This window comes from Aptenodytes forsteri, unplaced genomic scaffold (genome assembly GCF_000699145.1).
Source record: "Aptenodytes forsteri isolate BGI_AS27 unplaced genomic scaffold, ASM69914v1 Scaffold23, whole genome shotgun sequence".
NCBI lineage: Eukaryota > Metazoa > Chordata > Aves > Sphenisciformes > Spheniscidae > Aptenodytes > Aptenodytes forsteri.
In genome coordinates, this window is record NW_008796043.1 from 3,087,188 (window position 1) to 3,093,432 (window position 6,245).

Genomic DNA, 6,245 nt, shown 5'->3' on the forward strand with positions numbered 1-6,245 from the left:
AGCTGGGTGGTACTCAGTTGTTGACTTAGGTTAAACCACAATGCTTGTATAGTGCTATGGTTAGGATTTGTGATTAAAACAGTGTTGATAAGTTCGGGGTGTTTTAGGTATTGCTGAACAGAGCTTACAGAGTGTCAAGGCCTTTTCTCCTTCTCACACTGCCCTGCCAGTGAGCAGGCTGGGGGTCCACAAGAAGATTGGACAGGACACAGCCAGGGCAGCTGACCCCAACTGACCAAAGGGGTATTCCATACCATATGATGTCTGCTCAGCAATAAAAGCTGGGGGAAGAAGGAGGAAGGAGGGACGTTCAGAGTGATGGTGTTTGTCTTCCCAAGTAACCATTACGCGTGATGGAGCCCTGCTTTCCTGGAGATGGCTGAACACCTGCCTGCCGATGGGAAGTAGTGAATGAATTCCTTGTTTTGCTTTGCTTGATGGGCGGCTTTTGCTTTAACCATTAAACTGTCTTTATCTCAACCCATGAGTTTTTGCACTTTTACCCTCATGATTCTCTCCCCCATCCCGCTGCGGGGGAGTGAGTGAGCAGCTGCATTAGCTGCCTACCGGGGTTAAACCATGACAGAAGTGAACCAAAAAAGCATTTGATTGAAAGGTGAAGGACAGCATTATCAGATGTACAACATTGCCTAACACAGTTGGCTGCTTCTCCAGTCAACAGATGTAACAGCACCGCAGTATTCCACCTGACTTTTACCATATGGTGCTATTTTTTAAGTGGTTTCTCTTGTGTACTCATAAGAGTATAAACATTTGCATTCATCTTACAATGGAAAACATGACTCTTTTTTCTCAAAATGATAATCATAGTTTTTGTAAAACACTTACTTATTCACAAACTTCATGTTTCTTAATTTATTTCATGTTACTGTAAAGGGACAAAATTTTTCTGTATTTCAGTTGAGTTAATCTGTACTTCTCCTCTTTTCCTAATATTCATATATAATAACTGAGTGTCTTTACTGCATTGATTTTCATAATTATACAAGTTTCAACAAGCCATTTATATTTTAATTATAATATTCTCACAAATCTGTTACAAGCTGTTTTTCTCCAAGCTCACTTCTCAATTGATTACCTAAGAAATCTTCTATGGGCAAGAATTGGATCAAATCACAAATTTGCTTTAAAGAAAAAAAAAATTAACACAAATCTAGCTGCATGTACTTACAGAGATAAAAAAGACTCATACGAATTCATGCTTAAAGATGATGTAGTATTTCCAGAACTGACTTCCACTGGATCTAGCCCTTCAAGTTTTCCCAAAGAAACCCCTGCAGAAAACCATTAGAAATACATATTTTATGTATTTGTGTTTGTAGAAGCACTAAAAAGGGCATCTAGCTACAGGCTGTATGTATTCTTGGTTTAACTTAAAATCACAGCATAAAGATACTGAATCAGTTTTATAGCTCAATGTACTCCACAACAGTAAGTACGGAGAGCTTGGAAGTTTTTTTTCTCCTGTCCCACAACATCCTACTCCTACATTTCCCTCTCTCCAGCTGTCAAACCCCTGGGAAGAAGTTTAGGTGAGCTTTTTCAGTGTTTCTTGAAGATCCTGACAGCAGCTATTTCAGACTGATTGAAAGAGAGCCTGGGAAACTTGGATCCTCCTGCAGAAAGTGCATGTCCTGAAGCACCATCCTGTGCTTCTTGTCAGTAGAGCTCCATCCTGAACGTACCTGCTGATCTTAAATATTGCAGTAGGCCACGTGAAGACAGGCTCTCTCTTATGCAATTAGTTCTAAAGCATTTAATGTTGTACACAAAGAAGAAAACACCACAGTTACATTAGGGAGGATGGCAGAGACAACTGTTAAAGCCATCATGTTTCAGACTGTAAGACCAACACTAGTTGAAAACAAGCAATTTCATTGCTAATAATAATGAGTTTTATGCTTCATCATTTAAAATGTTTGCAGTCAATTTTAGAAACACAATACAGGACTACATTAACCACTAGTCCAGGCTATAACATCAATCGGTTGACATTTCGACTCCCATTCTGCCTATTGGGCCAAAGCAGAGGCCAAAGCAAATCCCTGGCACACAGGAATCCACGGTTGAACAGAGGAGCAAATCTCGCCTTACACCCAGTCTTTCACCCGTTCTGCCATGGTGAGTTGCAATAGAAACTTGTGGGACTCCGTTTCTGCCCAGGGAAATTCTTAACTGCCTTCCTTGAGAAACAGGGGGAAAAAAAAAAGAAAGGAGAGCAGGTGCAAGAATGAGTACCTAGATGAACATTTCCATGAAAAAGGAGTGATAAAATAGGTTCAGCACTCTCCATGACTCAATCAATGAAAGAAGATGAGGAAGATATTGCATGTGGATTCACAAAGGAAAGAACCTACAAAGGTTCTTACTAGCTCGGTTAAGTATTTAAGCTTTTTGAGTAATCATAAAAATATATCTTCTCAGTTTCCCTCCCTCCATATTTCATTGCTTATCTTCAATATTGAGTTTCATTTCAGGGTTTTTTCTTATGACCAAAACATACATTAGACATAGTATGCAGCTATGAAGATAACATACTCATCCCTCCAATTCTAGGACAGCATTTAGGACTCAAAGATAACAGGTTACAGGTTATACACCACTTACAGACAGATAATCTATGATCCATGAAAGGCAACGAATAATTGTATCAGGTGGAATTATATGCATCTAATGAAGGAGTATATCAAATTAGGCTTCAGTTGTAAAAATAGTAGTTAGCACGGTTTCAAACCAAAAATACAAACCAAAAATACAATAGAAGGTTGTGTGCTTACTAAAAATGAAATTTAATTTACTTACTTGGAATGAAAATTAAAAATGATCTTGAGCTACCTCTGAAATTGCAATGATTTTAAATAGACTCAGATGGTGATCTGAAGTTATATTTCACTAAGCAGTGAAGCACAGCGTTTGTGCAGTCCGGCACAGCCAGCCAGTAGTTTGCACGGTTTAATATGCACTGCAAGAATTGGCCTCAGGATGGCAGCATATGATGGCAGTAAAGCGAGAGTTTAAAATACCTGTTCCAACCCAAAACTGCATCCTGGGCTACTGCAAATAAGCGAAATGCAGACTAAACACTGCAGTAACTCTTAAACTGCAAAAATCTTCCACAAATCATTTTAGGATGAAATAGAATTAAAAGGCACCACTATCCCATATCCAGATAAGTGATATATCTGTTTTTGTTTCTTGACTGCTATTTCAATTTGTAAGCACTATGGTTTTCATAGTTTCATTTACTGCATGTTTGTCTACTATATACTTAATCGTTGACAGATGAAAAAGGAGCACAGAGTCAGATGGTCAGGATTAAGCTTGGACAGAAAGGAAGCCAAAAAAAGAAAAGGGAGGTTAAAAAGGCAGCAGAGAAGGGCACCCTGCTCAGCTTTCAAAGTCAACCCTTCTCCATCACAGCTCCCAAGCTCACCTTCAATCAGGTAGCAAAATTACAGCCTAGTTTCCTTCCTGTGGTTCATTTTGCTTTTCCTTTTGAAACCTGAAATTTTTGAAATGGTGCCAGAGACAGCTGTACATGGAAAGCAGAGATTTCCGCTAGAACCAGTCTCTGCCTTCAAGCATGCCCTGCCCTGGGCATGCCCATAACCTTAGGCTTGTGTGGGTGGAGCAGGTCCCAGAGTGCAGCAACTGCATCTTGAGCTGAAGCAATTGCTGTTTAAAGAAAGCATGGAAAATTTGGGGCAGTGGGAAAGTAAAAGAAGGCCACTAGAGACAATAACTCCTTATAATTAGGAGTTATAGGCAGAAATACCTATTGATCTCAAGAAGAGCATCCTTACTGGAAAAGTGCTCTCCGTAGACATGACTAGTGTACAGGAAAAGCTCAGGTTTGCACTTTGCAGCCGGTTGCATTCAATGACACCCTACTCCTCAGAAGCATTTGCAAGACAGGAGATTCAACATTAGTTTATCTTCGCTGTTCCTATTACTGTGTACAGCAACTCCTTTGCATTTTGCAGCCTGTGCTGCCATCATGTGGCATGTTAGGTCTTCATTCACTGAAAATGAAAAGGGAAAAAAAAAATCTCTTTTCCACCATTTCTTTCTTCCCCTTCCATTTTGCTGCTGGCCTGGCACTGCCTGACAGGAGAGAGACTGAAGACTTGAATCTTCTGCAGCGCCTTGGAGTTTTCCCCATATTCTTTCCTGGTTCTGTCCTTTGCTTGCAAAAGCAGCAGAAAATCCAGCCTGTCATGCCAGTCAACCCTTGCCAATGGGTAAAAGTCACAGAAGCTGCTGAGCCTTTGATATTGTAGGTCATTCTCAGGAAAGTCCTACATACTAGTGAACAGCTAATGAAAAGAAAGTTTAAATCTTCTACTAATCATCTCTTTTTCACCTATGATGAAGGAAACTTCTGTCTTTATTTGGTAGTAGAGTTTCACTTTCTACCTCTTACGTAAACAATATGTCCTTTTCACTGTTATGGTAGGAGAAATTGGAAAAAGAGTCCTCTTTTCCCGCCCCGCCCCCCCAAAGACAATTGCCTACAGTCTTTTGTCTCATGCCTCAGTAGTAAAATGAGACTACTTCGTATTTGTAGGAAAAAAAAACCACCTAAGAAAACTATTTCTAGAGGATTTCAGCAATTCATTCCAACTGTGACCACCTAAAGTAATGCATCTCCAGTATCTGTTTTCTATCCTGCTATGTTCCATGCATATTGCTAAGTACAAAATTTAATGCAAATCCTACTAAATGCAGTGAGAAGATCACATAAATTACAGTAAGCTTTGGATCATATCTCCTGTGGTCAGGCAGTTTCTTTGCTGGTTAGGCAGCAGGAGTTGCTAAAGTTAATTTCTTAAGTGGGAAAAAAAGAAAACCGAAACCATACATGGTGCATAGGCTGTGATCGAAATGCCAAAAGACATATAAGCAGCTTTTGTTTTGCTATTAAAGCATTAATTAAATAGCCAAGCACTGTTCATTAAAACCCCCAAATTTCTAAGCAGCAATGAGAAACCTGCAGAACAAAACTCTGATTTATTTTGTACAGTTTTATCAATATGATGACATATGGTTCCACTTTACATCTAGAGCCTGCAGAATTTTCCAAGTGCTCAGTGAACTGGCTCTTCTGGGAGCCTGGTTAGAAGTCTATAATATTTTCACTCACACATTTCCCTTTCACCTAACACTGATAAAATAACATTTCTTTTCCAGGGAAGGAAACAAAACAAAGCAAAAATCCTACTGCCCTTGGAGAAACACTTAAAGGAAGTGTTGTGTTTGTATTTTTTTTTTCTTCTTCTTGGCTGTCCATTATTAGGTAAGTGACACTTGCTTCCAGTCAACTGTATCCCTCCAGGCAAACTTTGTTTCTGCTGTCAACAAGACTACTGAATGATACCAGCTGCTATTTAACCTAAACTCACTTTCATGTCAAGTTTCAATTAAAAATTAATTTTATTAGCTAAGGGTTAGCTCCAGCAAAGAACTAAGACTCCTTTAAAAGTAGGAATTACATACTGAGCTTCTATTTGCCTTATTTACAGAATAGGGCCAGGATCCTGAGACAAGCACTTATGCTCCCTGCTTGAGTGTCTACCTTCTCTGAAAACCTAGTTGTTGCATGAAGAAGTAGCACAAAACGTTCACCTGGGGAACAGGAGTGCTCTCGTCGGCTCAGCCCACATCTCCCACTGACAAGTGCCCTACTGAGTGGTTTCTTGGCTCATGCTTTCCTTCCACTGAAACTGATCTGCCATGAACATAAAGTAAAAGGAGCTGCATGCCTAACCATGAACCTAGAACAAAAAGGAGAGAAAAAATTTGTGTGCAGCATTTTTGTTGGCTTGGTCTAGCTTGCATTTTTGGACCCCCTTATGGGGTGTTTCGTTTACATACCACAATGGTTGGGATGGATGCTGGAACCATCCATGGATGGATGAGTGGATATGGGAACCTCACAACACTTCCCTCTTCTGGGGTTTAGAGCAAGCCCCAGTCCCCTTGGCACACCAATTTCCTCCTTCCCTTTCTTTCCATGATGATCTGATCTCCATGCTAAGGAAACTTTGATCCATGGCCCATGTAAGAGCTGCAGAGTACTTTGACCAAATCCTGATCTGGGTGAGTAGCAGACCAAGACCTTGGCTGGTCCCTAGTTCTGGATGCTAGGAGCCAAAAAAATAAGCACTGCAATGTCTCACCTGTAAATGCATTGGATTTGGCGTCCCATCAGACCCAACAAGTCC